The sequence below is a fragment of the Lissotriton helveticus genome, chromosome 7 (assembly GCF_964261635.1).
Source record: "Lissotriton helveticus chromosome 7, aLisHel1.1, whole genome shotgun sequence".
Taxonomy (NCBI): domain Eukaryota; kingdom Metazoa; phylum Chordata; class Amphibia; order Caudata; family Salamandridae; genus Lissotriton; species Lissotriton helveticus.
This window is the reverse complement of record NC_136068.1, coordinates 749,862,464-749,882,331: the sequence shown is the minus strand read 5'-3', so window position 1 is coordinate 749,882,331 and position 19,868 is coordinate 749,862,464. Positions and strand designations below refer to the sequence as shown.

At 48.3% G+C, this 19,868-nt stretch overlaps 1 protein-coding gene and 1 pseudogene across 2 annotated transcripts in view; one reads left to right on the top strand and one right to left on the bottom strand.

Moving 5' to 3' along the window:
- RAD50 (RAD50 double strand break repair protein) overlaps positions 1-19,868 on the top strand; it is a 507,735-nt gene that overhangs the window by 452,318 nt on the left and 35,549 nt on the right. The window lies entirely within an intron of this gene.
- Positions 18,764-19,449, bottom strand: LOC144767106 (phospholipid phosphatase 5 pseudogene; annotated as a pseudogene).

Genomic DNA, 19,868 nt, shown 5'->3' with positions numbered 1-19,868 from the left:
TTTGTGCAATGAGGTAGCCCCCCCTCACTGTCATACCCTCTTCCACTTGGGTTGGTACCCTGCAGTGGTGGCTGTCATTGGTGGCACATGGTATGTAATTATTGCATTCGGTCAGATTAGCGGTGGTGGGTCCCCGAAACTTCTCCGCCGGTTGCGCTTCGTACCTATTGACGACGGGTCCTGGCATGGATAGCTCATCTCAGTAGGTCTGACTTGCCCTAGTGCCAGACAGTTTATCTGTTGATTTTCCTGACAGTCTTACAACTATTGTGTCATTCTTTTCTCCGAAGTCTTCCCAAAGGGAGATCTTCTTAGCTCTCTTCCATTCATGGTGCCTTGGTAGGATCATGGCCCGCAGGCATTTATTTTTTTGCCTCCCGAGACAGAATTTCGGCTCCTTTGGAAACTGCAAGACCTTACAATGAAACTCTTGCTGAACGCACCAATCAGATCTCAGCAGTCTGTGCCACCACTCTAAACTCGGGTTTGAACCACCTAAGCTTGTTTATTCAGCTGGTGTAAGCCTTCCTTTCAATGATTCAAGAAGGTATGCGTTTGTCATATATTAAACATTTCAAAACATATTTACATTTTCATTCAATCCTCATAGGAAGAAACCTTCCTTAAGCTGTGGATGCAGTTTAAGGGCTTTTTACATACATTACAATGTTTTCAAAGCATTTAAAACGAAAAAACAAATAGAAAGAATTCACAAACAGTTGTACTTTGACTTTCAAATGTAAACAACATCTGTGAGTTATGTACACCTAAGCTTGTTCAGGTACATATGTTCTTGAATACATTGCCCTATGCTATTATGCGTCTCTTTCCAACAGCCAAATAGCCGACGCGTTTCCAAACCCTTCTCTTAATCAATGGGGTTCTTCATCAGGGCTGGGCTGTGTACCTATGGTGCAAAATTGAGGGACATTTAGTATCTCCTTTTCCCTATACTTTGTGAAAATTGGTATGCAGGCTAAACCTCTAGAAAGTTTTACCTTGTTTCACGTTAATGCAGGACGCTGTTTTCAGAACGGGGCATCGAGTAAACTTGGGTTTTCACCACTATCTAAATGAGGGTGAAGAATAACGATTCTTGTGAGTATTTCAGCATTGATGTTTGCTTATTATTAAGTTCCGTATAATAAGGGGCGCTGACACTTACTTGTATGTTATTTTCATCTAGTACGTCACTACATCAGTGCGATCTTGGTTAAAAGACTGCAGCGTGTTCCGCGGTGGTTGTTGTTCTGAGCAATTAAAAAATTAAATATCAGTTCGTGTGTAGTGTTCTTGCTCAAATTTTATGTGCGTTAGAATTATAACATGCTTACTTGTGCGAGGTGCGGCGGGGGACCCAGGTGCTGCTACAATTATTTCAGCTGCCACACTCTTTCCAATTGTGCGAACGAGTTATTCAAGGATGAATTGATATTCTGTTAGGGAAGATTCACAACGGAAAATTCCGTTACCGATTGGTCACGTTCTTTCTTTGACTGGCGCTTGGATTCATTTCCAGGGCCCAACCTTACCTTGCTCTGTTACTTCAGAGGCCGTCCTCGGGGGTCTGTCTACCGCATGGCTCTCACTCCGTTTGGAAATGTTCTGGGCGAGTTTCTACACCAGCGGAGTACGATCTCCTATTTAAATATGCCGCTCAGCATTGTGGGATTTGTAGTTTGACGCATAATTTGCGCTTAACCAAAACATATCTGACAATTTGTGATTGTAAGTGCAGCGCTATGGTTCACATATCCGTAGTCTGTATATTCTGCAACAGTGGGGGTCACAGGGGGCTCAATAGTTCAATCTTTGTAATTCGGACATTTCGTTCAGGCCATCCATCACGCAATTAAATTTGAGAATTAAATAAGATTCTTTTTGAAGTAGCATGGCATCGATGTTTCCTCCTCTAGGGGGAACTTTCATGGCTTGTAATATTGTCCACATGAAATCTGTCTCATTATGTTTGTGTTCAACAAAGTGCTGTACCATGGGCGCAGACAGCACTTTGTTTTTGATCCTAGATCTGTGTTGAGCTATTCGTTGATTAGCTCTTTGTGTGGTTTTCCCTATATACAACTTGGGACAAGGGCACATGATTGCATATATGACGTTAGTCGTTTTACAATTTGAGAATCCTTTGTGCGTCCATCTCACAGTATTGAATACAAATTCATCACCTTCTATTGTATTTGGGCAGGAAGCACACGTGCCGCATTTGTGATGGCCTATTATGGGTGGTAATTTCCATAATGTGCGTAAGTCCGTTCTTGCTTGGCTGATACCCAGATCAGCTCTTACTATCTGCTGTGCTATGCTTCTGTTCTTCTTTAGGGCAAACAATGGCTCCTCCATTGGAACATCTGAATTCTTAATCAAATGCCAATTCTTTCGAATGATGGCTTTCAACTTATTCGTGTATGGCCCGAATGTGGTGACACATACCGGCCTTTCGAGGGGTTTAGTTTCTTTTTTCGAGGCCAACAGTTCCTCTCTTGGGGTGTGCCATGCCCGTATGGTGGAATGTTTTAGTAGTTTATGAGGGTATCCTCTCTGTTGCAATTGGTCACTTAGTATTTGGGAATGGATCAAAAAGTCTTCCTTCCTGGAGCAATTCCATCGGATTCTCAACATTTGTCCGTACGGCAAGTTAGATTTTAAGCTTTTGGGGTGAGAGCTTGCGTAGTGCAAGATCGTGTTCTTGTCTGTATCTTTGCGGTGTAAAGTGGTTGTTAGTTTGTTTTCATAGGGAAAAACCACCACATCAAGAAAAGTGAGAGATATTCTACTAGATGTTATTGTGAATTTTATATCTGGATGTCTGGTGTTGAGCCACTGATGGAATTGGGCAAGCATTTCTTCAGACCCTTTCCATTGACACCAGATATCATCAATGAAACGATACCATTTTGTAATGTTCTGCGAAAATGGATTGTTGTGGTAGATGAAACGCTCCTCGTACAGGGCCATGAAAAGCACCGCCATTTCTGGGGCATAAGGACACCCCATGGCGGTGCCCTTCACCTGCACGTAGAAGGTGTCCATGAACCGAAAATAGTTCCTTTTGAGTGCTATTCTCGCCAAGTCAATAATAAAGTCTGTGGGGACTCTGTGTGGTCTGGGTCGTGTATTGAGGTAATATTCCATTGCTTCTAAACCCTCCTGTTGGGGAATTTGGGTGTATAGAGAGGTGACATCAAAGGATACCATCAACTCTTGTTCTCCATCAAATGGGATCCCTTCGATCTTATTAATAAAATCCCTTGTATCTTTGAGGTATGATGTTACTTCGGGTAGAAAGGGTTTTAAAAACACGTCCACATACTTTGCTAGTGGTTCCAACAGTGAATCACACCCGGAGACTATGGGTCTTCCGGGGGGTTCAGTCAAGCTTTTATGAATTTTCGGTAGAAAATAAATCACGGGGATGCGTGGACTCTTTTTGTCTAAATATTGAAACTCTTTAGTTCCTAATATCCCCATGTCACGACCCTCCGCAAGTTTTATCTGGATCTCAGCTTTTATCTGTGGAGTTGGATCCTCTTTGACTTCTCTGTACCATTCCGTGTTTTTAATCTGGCTATTGGCCTCATCAATATATTTTTGTCTGTCCCAGACCACCAGTGCACCCCCTTTGTCAGCGGGTTTTAACACTATGGAATCATCTTTGCATAGGTTGTTCAGAGCCATTTGTTGATCTCTACTAATGTTCCTCTTGAGGAACATTTTTTGTTTGCTTAATTGCGTGATGGAGGATAGAACGACCTGTTCAAAGGCTATTATTTCCTTAGGGATTGTGTATGTAGGAGGAACAAATGTGGATTTATTGGACAGGTTAGAGGGTTCGTCAGCTCTATTATCTTCTCTATTGTGAAAAAAGGCCTTGAGTCTTAATTTTCGACAAAACTCCAAAGCTTCAATTTTTAAATTAGTAAGGTCAGTATGTGCTGTTGGCACGAATTTTAATCCTAATTCCAATACAGATCTTTCATGGGCAGTTAATTCCTTATTGGAAATATTCACTATTGAGGTCGGGCTTACGTTTTGTACTGGGTTCTTCGTGTTCGCATTTCCCATGGTTGGGGCTGTGGTTTGAACCTTACTCTTCCTCTGCCTTCGCCCTTTTCTAAAAAAGGATTTCTTTTGGAAGATCCCTCTCTGGGGTCTGAGTCGTTTGTGGATTCTGAAGATGAACTCTCTGAAAAGGTTGTAAACCTGTTTTTAGACCTCCCCTGATATTGTGATAACACTCGTCGGGATTCTGTTTGAGTATAGTAATCCTCCTTGAGGTATGGGTAGACTGATTCTATTTTGAAAGCTTTGACGTCTTTGTCGAATTTGTTGGACCTAAAGTTAATGGTGTTATCTCTAAATGTTGCAATTTCTTTGTTGATTTTTTCCAGTAGAGCTTTCGCTTCGTCTACAGTATGATTGTCCTCTATGGCCTTGATCAACGCCTCTATCTCTTCCTTTTCTTTTTCACAAATTCTCTTAGCAGTTTCAACAGTGTGGACCATAAGGTCTCTACTGCATTTTGTTGCTATGTAACTAAAACCCTTGTGAGAGCCATGCGGTAGACAGACCCCCGAGGACGGCCTCTGAAGTAACAGAGCAAGGTAAGGTTGGGCCCTGGAAATGAATCCAAGCGCCAGTCAAAGAAAGAACGTGACCAATCGGTAACGGAATTTTCCATTGTGAATCTTCCCTAACAGAATATCAATTCATCCTTGAATAACTCGTTCGCACAATTGGAAAGAGTGTGGCAGCTGAAATAATTGTAGCAGCACCTGGGTCCCCCGCCGCACCTCGCACAAGTAAGCATGTTATAATTCTAACGCACATAAAATTTGAGCAAGAACACTACACACAAACTGATATTTAATTTTTTAATTGCTCAGAACAACAACCACCGCGGAACACGCTGCAGTCTTTTAACCAAGATCGCACTGATGTAGTGACGTACTAGATGAAAATAACATACAAGTAAGTGTCAGCGCCCCTTATTATACGGAACTTAATAATAAGCAAACATCAATGCTGAAATACTCACAAGAATCGTTATTCTTCACCCTCATTTAGATAGTGGTGAAAACCCAAGTTTACTCGATGCCCCGTTCTGAAAACAGCGTCCTGCATTAACGTGAAACAAGGTAAAACTTTCTAGAGGTTTAGCCTGCATACCAATTTTCACAAAGTATAGGGAAAAGGAGATACTAAATGTCCCTCAATTTTGCACCATAGGTACACAGCCCAGCCCTGATGAAGAACCCCATTGATTAAGAGAAGGGTTTGGAAACGCGTCGGCTATTTGGCTGTTGGAAAGAGACGCATAATAGCATAGGGCAATGTATTCAAGAACATATGTACCTGAACAAGCTTAGGTGTACATAACTCACAGATGTTGTTTACATTTGAAAGTCAAAGTACAACTGTTTGTGAATTCTTTCTATTTGTTTTTTCGTTTTAAATGCTTTGAAAACATTGTAATGTATGTAAAAAGCCCTTAAACTGCATCCACAGCTTAAGGAAGGTTTCTTCCTATGAGGATTGAATGAAAATGTAAATATGTTTTGAAATGTTTAATATATGACAAACGCATACCTTCTTGAATCATTGAAAGGAAGGCTTACACCAGCTGAATAAACAAGCTTAGGTGGTTCAAACCCGAGCCCTGGCACCTTATTTTCTTATTAATACAGTTGTCCTGCCAGGACCCGTAGGACAAAACCCCCCCTCCTACTTACAGTCTACCACTCTAAACTCAGCCTCTGGGTAACTGCTTATCTCATCCTTCCTTCCTTCCTGAGTAAAGATGCATGGTTGAGCTCCCTCCAAACTGTGACTGTTCTGGATTTTTTAAGTCTAGTTTAGTACATTTTTCTTATACAAAAGACAAAATCACTGGCATTGCCCGAGCTTGTTTTAAATCGTTTCACATTCCAGACTGTTTGCCTTTCATTAGAGAGAGCTTCTTTACCCCTATAATTCCCTGGTTCTCTGGATCAGAAGCTATAAATAACACTGCAGGTGTTGTGTGTCTGACAAACGGTAGCAATGGAACCAAACATCGTTAAAGAAAGATAAAAACAGCAAAGAAAAAACTAAACTAGAGGCAAATGGAATGAGTGTCCGAAAGATGTTAACAGGAATGCAGAGCAAGAGGAAAAGCAGATTTGGGGCAACTCTTACAGTGGGCCAGCTTTAAAATATCAGGATCGCATACTTTACTCACTCATGCAGTGCGATATGGTCCGGGGCTGATCTTGAGGCCCTTATTTGTGCTTCAGACGTCACTTCTGGTGGTATCACAAGGCTCCACAGACAGTCCCTTATCACACTGACAGGCGCCGGTGACTTCCCAGGATTCTCTTTGGCATCAGGGAGCCATGTGCATACGAGGAGTTTGCGGAAGATGCCCCTGCCTCTCAGAAAGAACAGTACTGAAGGTCCTTAACTTTTTCACTTGGTCACAGTGTCTGTACACACAACTCAAGAGTGACAAACAAATATTCAACATCTTTTTTTACCTGTGTCATTCATGTGAGTTGATATTAACATTCCTCTCCCTTATACACTGACCCTACTCCTGAACTGGTTCGTGTAGGTACTGTGGGCAGGATTGTTGGACAGTCAGGCCTCACTGCCTAAAGCCCGTTGGCAATGGCACTGCAAGCATCCACACAAAAATGCATTATTCGCATTACTTATAAATTCGGCGCCAACGTATAAATCTGAACAACACTTTCCTAAAATGAATACACTACGAATTTATCTTTTAAAGTTGGGTGCATATTTCCCCTGGGGCGTGTTTTCCCATACATTTCCCAAAGTAAAACCAATATTGGAATTCCAAAAGTGGTGCTAAGTGTTTAGTACTGGGCAAAATCTGTGTCTGGACATAAAGCCAGGCTCTGTGCCCAGGTGGAAACGTGAGCACAGGGTACTGGGCACGCTGGTAACAAAGGCTGTAGCCAGCAAGCTCCGTGGTCTTGAAATGAGTTTGGGCTACAGGCCATGCCCAGTGTGAACGAAGATCGCACCCTATGGCCTGTGCCCAGGGCGCATGGCCACAAGCCATGCCTAGTGTGGACTGGGGCATTTCTGGGCAGCTGCTAAAGCATAGCATTCCTAACACTACGCTGAACATTATTCCTTAAGGGGACCTTAAATAATTTAACAATCAATGTAATAAAAAAAATTGAAAGTACATGCAAAAATTCCGTTGAAGGATGTTAGTGCATTTGCAAACCTAAAGCTCCTTAGTCATGCTTGGCTATGTTACCTGAAGCTTCTACAGCTCTTATGATGCGAGGGCCCAAGATCTGGGACTTTTAAAAGTGAACCATATTAGAAGCACTTTGATGAGCTACATGGTTTCGGAGAAGTGGACGCCAAAATCTTACAATATGTGCATTTGTACTGCTCAAACGGTCTGTGAAACAGTGAGGGTGTGAATTGCTGAAAGGGCCATGAAGCGCTGAGTAAAACCACATATTCTAGCTAACCAGAAGTTACTTTCAGCATGATTGTGAAGGGACTGTAACACAGTCTCAAACAAAACCAAACTAAGTGCCAACTGCTAACTAAGGCAGAAAGTCTTTTCCCTCCTGCTGGTGGTCAGGGAGACGGTAGCAGCGAGGTCTCAGGCTGTGGCTGAACACAAAGAGGGAAACCGGCCTGAGGTTTGCATGATGGGAAGTCATTACTGCTGACCACAACTGTTTCATTGCACACAAACAGTCCCAGAACACCACAACTTCCTGTGAAGAGAGGGGCTGCTCTCTTGCGGTACTGTAGTTTTTTTACACAGCTGCGTCACCAGAGGGCGCACTTGTTCAATAGTGCCTGAAAGACTACTTACTGTATCCCTCCTTGTCTTTTCAGACCATCCTGCAAGAGTGCTGCTATTGCCTTAATGTTAATACATGTCACACTGCTTCTGAAAGAATTGGGCATGCACTGTGAAGTGTACAATCAGCATTGCGTTGTTGTGGATGCATTTATTTGTGCTTAGTAATGTAAATATGTGCCATCGTGGTGTTGGAACAGTGATATGGCCGCTCACGTGCTTCCATCCTGTAAGTTTGCTTACAGTGAGAAGCAACGTGCACCCATTTGGTCTCAAGTAATTGAAATGTCGCCTTCATCTTAGTCTAAGGTGGTGTCTGTTTTATCCTTCAGTAGATGAACATGTCTAACCCATATCCAAGGTTCTTTACGAGACTCCAATAACATAAATACATTGCTCAATCCAAACAAAAAGAGACTGGATTCAGTAATGTCCAATTGTTGCTTTATGGCATAAGTGGTTCGAGGTTGAAACGTGTCAACGGTACCCAGGAGCAAAGGCCAAGAAAAATGTAGCTTCTTCTCTGTGAAAGACCCTTTTCAATCCCCAGAACACCCTTACGTTTTAAGAACTTGGTTAATAATGTAGAGTGAACAAAAGTGTTTTTGGTCCAATACTTTTAATTTTTTTAATAAAATATCACTTTAAAGTTAGGTGAAGTTTTGTTTCTCACTGTCCTCGCTACTTGCTGAAATGCCCACTTTTATCGTGTTCATTTGTGTTAATATATTTACTAATTATTGATATTGTCATGTATTTTGACAGAGTATTTTTTTTTGTAAAACATGAATACATAAATATCATTGAGTGAGTTCCCACATCAGTTTTGTAAATATTGCTGATTAATGGTTGTTGGAGAAAATCTTTTTCTCTTTTTCAAGTTTGTTTTGCTCCAGTCCTAACATTCCTTACGGACAAATTCCATCTATTATTATATCCATAATATTAGGGGTACTGTAGAGTCCGTGAAGTGGTCCTTTTGATGGCCTGGCTCTGAACTGGAAGAGCGTCTTGACTGAGAGAGCAGAGGGGCAATTAAGCTAACATCCAAACTTGCCCTGTGATTTCTGAACTCTGTCCCCATGATGAAGAGGTTTGGCCAGTTCCATGTCGCCCTTAGGGCCCCCATCAACAGTGTATTTCTCCCCAGTGATAATGAAGATGTGATTGGCAATGGCATCGCATAAGAGGTTTCATCCAGCAGGCGGACATTTTATTGTGCCAGGTTGTTCAAAAGTGCATAACTAGGTGCAGACTGGACAAGATGGATTCTTGAAAAGAAAGGTGGTCTAGGCTCCGCTTTGTTCATCACGGTACCCCTGAACACTTTTTTTGCTGCGTTTTCATCCCCAGTCAAACTACCGGGGTCATTATTTTATGGCAATCTCCCCACTTTGTTTCATGAGTGGCACTTTACCAGTTGAGTACTTGGAACTCTATTTCATGAGTGGGGTTTACTCTCGCCTGCTGGCATCCCCGTCACCTCCCCACTCCTCTCTCGAACCCCTACCACAAACAGCAAGGGCTGCAGCGCCTACTTCCCCTTCGGTGCTGAACTCCTCAGGCATGCCTCCCCCACCCTCCGCCCTTCACAGCCGCTTTGCAGTGAAATGAGAGTAATGCTTGAGTGTTGGTTATGAGTACGTTCTCATACCACAAGCGCACTCAGCAGTATAAATCCCAGTATTCTCTCCTCCCACGAGCACTCTCATGCCCTACACTCCGTCCAGGAAGAGAGCCATGTCACACAGAGCACTCTCAGGTCCAGTATACATTCCGAGCGTACACTAAAACTCCGCACATACATCTCCAGCAGTTTCTCAAACACCCTGCTCACACTGCTCTCACACCAAGCGCACGGCTCTCACACCCAGCTCACACGGCTCTCACACCCAGCTCACACGGCTCTCACACCCAGCTCACACTGCTCTCACACCCAGCTCACACTGCTCTCACACCAAGCGCACGGCTCTCACACCCAGCTCACACGGCTCTCACACCCAGCTCACACGGCTCGCACACCCAGCTCACACTGCTCTCACACCCAGCTCACACTGCTCTCACACCCAGCTCACACTGCTCTCACACCAAGCGCACGGCTCTCACACCCAGCTCACACGGCTCTCACACCCAGCTCACACGGCTCTCACACCCAGCTCACACTGCTCGCACACCCAGCTCACACGGCTCGCACACCCAGCTCACACTGCTCTCACACCCAGCTCACACTGCTCTCACACCCAGCTCACACTGCTCTCACACCCAGCTCACACTGCTCGCACACCCAGCTCACACTGCTCTCACACCCAGCTCACACTGCTCTCACACCCAGCTCACACTGCTCTCACACCCAGCTCACACTGCTCTCACACCCAGCACACACTGCTCTCACACCCAGCGCACTGCTCTCACACCCAGCGCACTGCTCTCACACCCAGCTCACACTGCTCTCACACCCAGCTCACACTGCTCTCACACCCAGCTCACACTGCTCTCGCACCCAGCGCACACTGCTCTCGCACCCAGCGCACACTGCTCTCACACCCAGCTCACACTGCTCGCACACCCAGCTCACACTGCTCTCACACCAAGCGCACGGCTCTCACACCCAGCTCACACGGCTCTCACACCCAGCGCACACTGCTCTCACACCCAGCTCACACTGCTCTCACACCCAGCTCACACTGCTCTCACACCCAGCTCACACTGCTCTCACACCCAGCGCACACTGCTCTCACACCCAGCGCACACTGCTCTCACACCCACGCGCACTGCTCTCACACCCAGCGCACACTGCTCTCACACCCAGCGCACTGCTCTCACACCCAGCGCACTGCTCTCACACCCAGCTCACACTGCTCTCACACCCAGCTCACACTGCTCTCACACCCAGCTCACACTGCTCTCACACCCAGCTCACACTGCTCTCACACCCAGCGCACACGGCTCTCACACCCAGCGCACACGGCTCTCACACCCAGCGCACACGGCTCTCACACCCAGCGCACACGGCTCTCACACCCAGCGCACACGGCTCTCACACCCAGCGCACACTGCTCTCACACCCAGCGCACACTGCTCTCACACCCAGCTCACACTGCTCGCACACCCAGCTCACACTGCTCTCACACCCAGCTCACACTGCTCTCACACCCAGCTCACACTGCTCTCACACCCAGCTCACACTGCTCTCACACCCAGCTCACACTGCTCTCACACCCAGCGCACACTGCTCTCACACCCAGCGCACACTGCTCTCACACCCACGCGCACTGCTCTCACACCCAGCGCACTGCTCTCACACCCAGCACACTGCTCTCACACCCAGCGCACACTGCTCTCACACCCAGCGCACACTGCTCTCACACCCAGCGCACACTGCTCTCACACCCAGCTCACACTGCTCTCACACCCAGCTCACACTGCTCTCACACCCAGCACACACTGCTCTCACACCCAGCTCACACTGCTCTCACACCCAGCTCACACTGCTCTCACACCCAGCTCACACTGCTCTCACACCCAGCACACTGCTCTCACACCCAGCGCACACTGCTCTCACACCCAGCTCACACTGCTCTCACACCCAGCTCACACTGCTCTCACACCCAGCTCACACTGCTCTCACACCCAGCTCACACTGCTCTCACACCCAGCTCACACTGCTCTCACACCCAGCACACACTGCTCTCACACCCAGCGCACTGCTCTCACACCCAGCGCACTGCTCTCACACCCAGCTCACACTGCTCTCACACCCAGCTCACACTGCTCTCACACCCAGCTCACACTGCTCTCACACCCAGCTCACACTGCTCTCACACCCAGCGCACACTGCTCTCACACCCAGCACACTGCTCTCACACCCAGCGCACTGCTCTCACACCCAGCTCACACTGCTCTCACACCCAGCTCACACTGCTCTCACACCCAGCTCACACTGCTCTCACACCCAGCTCACACTGCTCTCACACCCAGCACACACTGCTCTCACACCCAGCACACACTGCTCTCACACCCAGCGCACGGCTCTCACACCCAGCTCACACGGCTCGCACACCCAGCTCACACTGCTCTCACACCCAGCACACTGCTCTCACACCCAGCTCACACGGCTCTCGCACCCAGCGCACACTGCTCTCACACCCAGCGCACACTGCTCTCACACCCAGCTCATACTGCTCTCACACCCAGCGCACTGTTCTCACACCACTCAGCACTCACACTGCTCTCGCACCCAGCGCACACTGCTCTCACACCCAGCGCACACTGCTCTCGCACCCAGCGCCCGCTGCTCTCACACCCAGCGCTCTCGCACCCAGCGCACACACACTGCTCTCACACCCAGCACACTGCTCTCACACCCAGCTCACACCTCTCTCACACCCAGCTCACAATGCTTTCACACCCACTACGCCACCGAGATTAAGAACAGCCACAATGCCTCTAAAACCATCTTTAAAATCCTCAAAGAGCTCAGTGCCAAAAAAACAGTGGCTAACCCAAACACCTCACCCGCACTGTGCGATAACATGGCCTCATTCTTTTTAGAGAAAATCTGGAAAATCTACAGCGCCTTTCCCATCATTCCCCACTTCATTCCCTCGACTGACCTCAACAGACCCAACCTGTCTAGTATCCCGGCACTCAGCCAAGAAGATTTCACTAAAATTTGTAACAAAATAAAATCTGGCTCACCTGCAGACCCTCTCAAACCCGAAACCTTCAGAGAAGCCGACATAACAGTCCTAGGCCCCCTGAGAGACGTTATAAACTTGTCTTTCTCTACAGCCAGAATCCCCACCAAATGGAAACAAGCCTGGGTATCGCCTATTATCAAAAAGCCCACATTGGACCCTAACTTACCCGAAAATTTCAGACCGATATCACTCCTCCCATGGCCAGCCAAGGTAGCAGAAGCCCATGTAAACGCCATCCTGACCAAATACCTGTAATCGAATTCCATCTTGGACAGGTCACAACATGGATTCCGGGCTGGACACAGCACCGAGACAGCCCTACTAAAAGTGACAGAACACCTCCGTACCATTCTAGACTCTGGCGGAACGGCAGCACTGATTTTACTTGATCTCAGTGCTGCCTTCGATACGGTGTCACACGAGGTTCTGCTGTTCAGGCTAAAGGAGGTCGGGATATCAGGAAACGCCCTTGGCTGGTTCAGAGACTTTCTATCAGGCAGATCATTCCGAGTCTCCACCCCCCCTATCTCTCCAAAGAATGCCCCATTGAGCAGGGCGTGCCCCAGGGGTCAGCTCTTAGCCCCACCCTGTTCAATGTGTACATCCAACCCCTGGCAGAGGTAGCCAGGAGGCACGGAATGTCTCTTGTGTCATACGCTGACGACACACAGCTAGTGGTGGCATTAAACGACGAGAGTGGCCACGGCGCCCAAAAATTCCAACAAACGCTCGTCGATATCACAGATTGGATGACGGCGAACTACCTCCAGCTCAACGCCGGAAAAACGGAAGTGCTGCTGGTGGGAAAAAAGACAGACACTTGGGGTAACAACTGGTGGCCAGAAACCCTCAGCCAACCACCTGAACCAAAGGACTGTGTCAAAAACCTAGGAGTCTGGGTAGACTCTGCCCTAAGCTATACCCACCATACCAAAAAAGTGGCGGCCACCTGCTTCGGCCTTCTACGGAATCTTAGGCCTATCCTAGGATTTTTCGACCATCAAACCCGTCAGATGATAGTCCAGGCAGCCATTCTCTCAAGGCTGGACTACGCCAGCTCCCTCCTGCTAGGAGCTAACGTGGCAGAAAAAAACAGACTTCAGCGAGTCCAGAATGCCGCCGCCAGGGCTCTGGTAGGACTCCCCCGCCATACGTCTGTGGCTAGCGTCCTTACAAAACTCCACTGGCTTCCATTGGAGAAAAGGATTCACTTTAAAACGCTATGCTTAGCATTTAAAATCCTAAAAACGGCATCTCCCCCCATGCTCTGCCCACTCCTGTCAGTCTACGTCCCCCGGCGTACTCTACGATCAGAGGGGCAGAATTTAGCAGCCGTACCTCGCATCAAACTAGCCAGGATAGTTGGCCGTTCTTTCAGATATCTGGCCACCAAACTCTGGAATGACCTCCCAGACCAGATTCGAGGGATGCAGGATTTGCTATCCCTTAGAAAAGCAATCTAAACACTCCTTTTCTGTTAAACAGTATTCTCCCTTTTTCTCTCCCTCTGACCCCATCCCCTGTCTCATACAGAAAGCGCCGGGACGCCCCTTCGCTGGGGCAGCCGAGCGCTATACAAACACATATAACATAACATAACACCCAGCGCACACTGCTCTCACACCCAGCACACTGCTCTCACACCCAGCTCACACCGCTCTCACACCCAGCTCACACCGCTCTCACACCCAGCTCACAATGCTTTCACACCCAGCGCACACTGCTCTCGCACCCAGGGCACACTGCTCTCATACCCAGCACACTGCTCTCACACCCAGCGCACAGCTCTCACACCCAGCGCACATTGTTCTCACACCCAGCGCACACTGCTCTCACACCCAGCTCACACTGCTCTCGCACCCAGCGCACACTGCTCTCGCACCCAGCGCATACTGCTCTCGCACCCAGCGCACACTGCTCTCACACCTAGCCCACTGCTCTCACACCTAGCACACTGCTCTCACACCCAGCTCACACTGCTCTCACACCCAGCTCACAATGCTTTCACACCCAGCGCACACCGCTCTCGCACCCAGCGCACACAGCTCTCACACCCAGCTCACACTGCTCTCACACCCAGCTCACACTGCTCTCACACCCAGCTCACACCGCTCTCACACCCATCTCACAATGCTTTCACACCCATTTCACAATGCTCTCGCACCCAGCGCACACTGCTCTCGCACCCAGCGCACACTGCTCTCGCACCCAGCGCACACTGCTCTCGCACCCAGCGCACACTGCTCTCGCACCCAGCGCACACTGCTCTCGCACCCAGCGCACACTGCTCTCACACCCAGCGCACACTGCTCTCACACCCAGCTCACACCGCTCTCACACCCAGCTCACAATGCTTTCACACCCAGCGCACACTGCTCTCGCACCCAGCGCACACTGCTCTCACACCCAGCACATTGCTTTCACACCCAGCTCACACCGCTCTCACACCCAGCTCACAATGCTTTCGCACCCAGCGCACACTGCTCTCGCACCCAGCGCACACTGCTCTCGCACCCAGCGCACACTGCTCTCGCAGCCAGCGCACACTGCTCTCGCAGCCAGCGCACACTGCTCTCGCAGCCAGCGCACACTGCTCTCGCAGCCAGCGCACACTGCTCTCGCAGCCAGCGCACACTGCTCTCGCACCCAGCACACTGCTCTCACACCCAGCTCACACCGCTCTCACACCCAGCTCACACCCAGCTCACAATGCTTTCACTCCCAGCGCACACTGCTCTCGCACCCAGCGCACACTGCTCTCACACCCAGCGCACACTGTTCTCACACCCAGCGCACACTGTTCTCACACCCAGCGCACACTGTTCTCACACCCAGCGGACACTGTTCTCACACCCAGTGGACACTGATCTCACACCCAGTGGACACTGATCTCACACCCAGCCCACTGGTCTCACATCCAACGCACACTGCTCTCACACCCAACGCACACTGCTCTCACACCCAGTGGACACTGATCTCACACCCAGCCCACTACTCTCACACCCAACGCACACTGCTCTCACACCCAACGCACACTGCTCTCACACCCAACGCACACTGCTCTCACACCCAACGCACACTGCTCTCACATCCAGCTCACACTGCTCTCACATCCAGCTCACACTGCTCTCACATCCAGCTCACACTGCTCTCATACCCAGCTCACACTGCTCTCACATCCAATGCACACGGCTCTCACACCCAGCGCACACGGCTCTCACACCCAGCGCACACGGCTCTCACACCCAGCGCACACGGCTCTCACACCCAGCGCACACGGCTCTCACACCCAGCGCACACGGCTCTCACACCCAGCGCACACGGCTCTCACACCCAACGCACACGGCTCTCACACCCAGCGCACACGGCTCTCACACCCAGCGCACTGCTCTCACACCCAGCGCACACCGCTCTCACACCCAACGCACACTGCTCTCACACCCAACGCACACTGCTCTCACACCCAGCTCACACTGCTGTCACCCCCAGCTCACACTGCTCTCACACCCAGCTCACACTGCTCTCACACCCAGCTCACACGGCTCTCACACCCAGCGCACACGGCTCTCACACCCAGCGCACACGGCTCTCACACCCAGCGCACACGGCTCTCACACCCAGCACACACAGCTCTCACACCCAGCACACACGGCTCTCACACCCAATGCACACGGCTCTCACACCCAGCACACACAGCTCTCACACCCAGCGTGGCCCCATGCATGGTAAACTCTCTCTGGGAATCACTCTTTCACATATTTTATGTACCACTAGGTTCTAACACTCATGGCACTTTCACAGTCTCTCTCATATCGAGCGCACTCAAACCAAGTTTAACCTCACACCACAAGCACTCACGTGCACCATTCTCAATACGGAGAGCAGTCTTTCACATGCAACACAACCACACTGCAAAGCTTTAATGACGTCCATCTCACTTTCACACTCAAACACACACTAACACTTCAAGGCCTCTGTTTCAAAACCTCGCTAACCTCTTACACCTCACAGCTTGCCTTATTCTCTGTCACACCCAAGGTACACATCTCTAACCCATCACTCTCTGGAAGTGCTACGCATTCACGTCATCAACACAACTTCACACCCTGAAAATAAGTCACGCCAGATCACTTTAACCCCCAAACTCATTACGACACCCAACGTATCCCCTCACAGCCCCAGCACTTACACTGGCTACACACACAAATCCCCACAGCACTCTCATAACCGATCCTGTCGCACCTCCGAAGACTCACAGCCGCTTGGCAGTAGGTAGGAACAAGCCACTTGTAGCAGAAAGACTACTAGCTGTACTCCCTCCCCCAGCGTGGCGCCTGCAGCAGCCAACTTCTGGTCCAGTAAGAAGGCAACACGTGCATTGCATCTAGCTGTGCTGGCATCTTGTGCAACTAGCGAGTGCTTTGGTTAGTGCTGGGTATACAGTCCCAGCACCACCAAGTAACTTTAGCTCCTTCCTGCTCACCTCAGCATGCCATGAATCCTGGAGGCACAGTGTCACCGGCACTGGTGACACAACGTGTTTTTACAGCCGCTCTTTGGCCGTATGTCTGATGACAGAACCATTCCTAATCCAGGAGCTCAAGACGTGATAATTACACAATTCCCCAAGATCCAGATATCTAAAAATGAAAAATAAATTTAGCAAAAAGCCCATTCACAAGGCCTTACTACACTTGACTGAAGGTTATAGTGGTTGGTTCTGTTTTAAAGAAATTCGAACCCAGAAAGATAACCAAACATCCAGTCAATATTGTGAAAATCATTCCACGTGAACCCACACCACTGAAACATGACACTATGATATCCGTGAACAACCCCTCGGAGAGAAAGTTCTATTGCTTTCATTATTAATCGTGCCAGAGAGAGCGGGGAGATCCAAACAGTTGTATGGAAAGGTTTTCCAGAATAGTTCCTAACAGTGCAACCACCAACGTGGCTGTGGTTAGAGCCATCTGTAACTTCCAGTTGTGTGAGAATCAGTCCAGACATGTCCCCTTTCTAACAAGCCGAACCACATTATAGCTCCTATTTTGGATAGGGGAGGATCGCAGACAATGCGCAACAGAACAAGCGTATCTCTCTTAATGTTCTGGAAATGGCTGTCGCTCGGCCCATAATGATCCATGTTTGTTGTTCTCGCTAACTGTGATGCCAAGGCAAAAGTCTTCAAACTACTTTTTAATGGAAACAACTACTGCCATTTGTGCAGACGGATATATTCTCACCCAGTGCACGATCAAAGCCAATAATGCCAGTTGGCACCCACCAGGCCTGCTCCTGTCCTTTGGAAGCATCATCCTCTGGTATGAACCGTTGAAGGCCTTTCCAAATTACCAAGGAGACAAAGTCTGTAAGGCAAAGTCTGGAAAAGATTCCATGAGATCTAGCTCCAAGGCTGTGTCCTCAGGCCCTTGCTCCTTCCTATCAAGACTCCACAATTGGATTAAAGTTTTGGAGGAGTTGATGCCTTCTCCCCTGATTCTTCCAAACAACTGCATGCCACCCCACCCTTCCTAGATGCATTTTTGTAATCAAATAAAGAAACTTGTTTGATTTCTCCTGTTCATACATATATCTTTCTTAGATAACAGGGGTTCTCCCCAGTGCTGACATCGGAGAGTTAGAAAGTTCCAGAAAAAAAGGTACCAATAGACTCTTAGGTTATTTCTTTTACTCCCGGTCCTTCAGTAGTACTTCCGGTACTTCAGTAGATAGTAAACCATTGGAGAAATATGTGCTATTCTACACTTATCTGGCCTAACTAGTTGTACCCTCGAAAAACATTTGAAAGTTAATATTTGCCATGATGCATTGAATGGGTAACAGGTGAGGTCAGAAGCTCACCTCAAAATATAGAGATGAATAGATAGGGTCATGGAGAATCCTACATTTTGTTCTAGTATGGGCAATCCTTCCAGTTGTAGTCCTATAAGTACTAGAAAATGCAGCTTTTCAGTTGTGGAAATGTGTTTCTTGAAAAAGACTTTGTTAGGAAGCCTAAGAAGGCTCTCTCCTGAAATATGTGACTTCTAGTCTGGGTAATTTATATGGCTACACATCTTTTGTTAGGGCTACTAGCGATCTACATGCAAAAGGCAGAAGAGAACAAGATAATTGCCCAGAGGCTGGGACTCTCATGTTCTACTGCTAAACTCTAGATTACTTTTGAAAAGGTTCCTCTGTTTTTACGTTATGAGAATTTGCAGTGCCCAGATCTGTGGCACTCTGGGTCATTTAGCTAAGGGTAATAGTGTCTATAAAACAGGTAGGCGAGTGACAGACCAATCAGCAATCAACAATTAGATGTGTGCCATGTGGTGACGAGGAGTGAAGTTAAGGAGACGCAAAGTCTCCAAGCTTTTACCCGACCCCTGGCCGGGACACAGTGCAGATTTCCAGTGATGTAGAAGGCGGTAGATCCCAGGCCAGCAAAAGGAAATAAAAAATGTCCCCTTGGAAAGCTGTTGCACCCTTCAATCCGTGGTTCGAGATCACCAGCGCACAACAACTGAGTATTCGATAGTCCACCAGTGAAGCATCGGTAGAAGTCTGGTCGAGGCCTTCTAGCCATCATCTCCACTGTGTTTGCAAACACCTGGCGAGAGCGAGAGCCAGGCTGGCTGCTGAGTAAGAACCGTGTCCACCTCCTTTTCAACTTTGTTGAAACGCTTTGGCAGAAGTATGATCACCAGCGAAGAAAGAAGGAAATCACAAGTATAGGCCTTGTTGACCCGCTCTTCCTGCACATGCGGCCACATCTCCTCGTGCTAAATGACGTGCTGAAACGGATGGAGAAGCGTCATCACCAAAATTATTCCTAATCGAATTCTTGTGCACACTGCTGCCATGAAACCCAAACACCAGTTCCTTCCTCATTTTGCTCCACCGCAGACATACTCGACAAATATGAAAGTTAAACTGCGAATGGTGCATTCATGAGTTCTGCCATCCGACCTCCTCCGGTTGTTTCTGCCGATCATGTCTGTGCTGTGTGGGGCTGTTTGCTAATAATATACTGCAGAATTAACTGTGAATTTGTTCACAACCTGTACTAGTGGGATCTGGAGTCCTATTGCTCTTCTTGTACTCCCAAGTGGAGTGGATGTAAGATCGGCATTATTATACATTTTTTGTGTATTGTTTTGCAGTTAAAATCATCGAAAATGCTTCATCAGCTTCCAGTAATAACTCTGTCGTGGTCCCAGGATTCCAAAATTGATTCCTTTGGGGGCCCCCCAGTAATCAGTAATGATTAAGTGGGAGTCCACAGAAGTCAAAAGGTTGAGAACCACGGA